General features: G+C 35.6%; 1 protein-coding gene across 1 annotated transcript in view; it reads right to left on the reverse strand.

Annotated features, from left to right (window-relative positions):
• Positions 1-241: 241 nt before the first annotated feature.
• LOC125032899 overlaps positions 242-985 on the reverse strand; it is a 17,867-nt gene continuing 17,123 nt past the window's right edge. Inside the window, exon 8 of the mRNA XM_047624286.1 lies at positions 242-985. This exon is cut by the window's right edge and continues 2,016 nt beyond it. The gene's annotated coding sequence lies outside the window, so the exon portion shown is untranslated.

The raw sequence follows: 985 nt of genomic DNA on the forward strand, positions 1-985 counted from the left end.
TAATAATAATATAATGCTATAATAGTAACAATAATAATAATAATAATAATAATAATAATAATAATAATAATAATAATAATAATAATAATAATAATATTATTATTATTAATAATAATAATAACAACAATGACAATAATGATAATAAAAATGACAATAATAAAAATTATAACAATTACAATCATAATAATGAAAATGATAATATCGACAGCAACACTAAAAAAAACAGTGCCAGTGATCCTAAACGAATAAAAAATCCACCCTTCTCGTCCCTTTATCTCAAACGCAACACACCGGCGGCATAAAGTACACTACACTAAAACAAACACACGCTCATCTACTGATGTGGTCCCTTATTTAAATTGTTGGAGGGCCACCTTTTGTATCTCCACCAGTCGCCAACTGCCTGAGACCCGCCTCCCCAACGGCCCTCCCTCACACCCTCTCTTCTCCCCCAACACCCTACGCTGAGGAGGGCTGGGAGGGGGAAGGGAAAGTTGGGGGTTGGGGGAGGGTCGGTAGGGGGGGTAAAGGGGTTGTTTCCTCTTCTTAATATCTTCAAATTCTCTTTTTTTTTCTAATAATTTTTTTTTTCTTTCTTTTTTTTCATTTATTTCCAGAAATGACCTTCATCATCTGGCTGGCTTCCTACATACTCGACGATGGATCTAAAAAGTACCTCTTCCTTTTTTTCTTTTCTTTTCAGCTAATCTGTTTGTTTGTTTGTTTGTTTTCTTCTTTTTAAGTTTTCCGATTTTCTAGCCCAGGTGAAGGGGATCTCTGCCCGTATGCATGGACGTTTGTATATCTGTGTATACGTGGATATGTGTGTGGTTATGTACGATTGTAAGCATGCGTTTGTGGGTATTTGTACGTATGCTTGTGTGTATATTTATATTCATATATGTACGCATGCGTGTATGTATAAACGTATGGCTGTATGTAGTTATGTGCATATGAATGTACGTGCGTGCATGTGTCTAGCGCA

The sequence above is a fragment of the Penaeus chinensis genome, chromosome 15 (genome assembly GCF_019202785.1).
Source record: "Penaeus chinensis breed Huanghai No. 1 chromosome 15, ASM1920278v2, whole genome shotgun sequence".
Classification (NCBI taxonomy): Eukaryota; Metazoa; Arthropoda; class Malacostraca; order Decapoda; family Penaeidae; genus Penaeus; species Penaeus chinensis.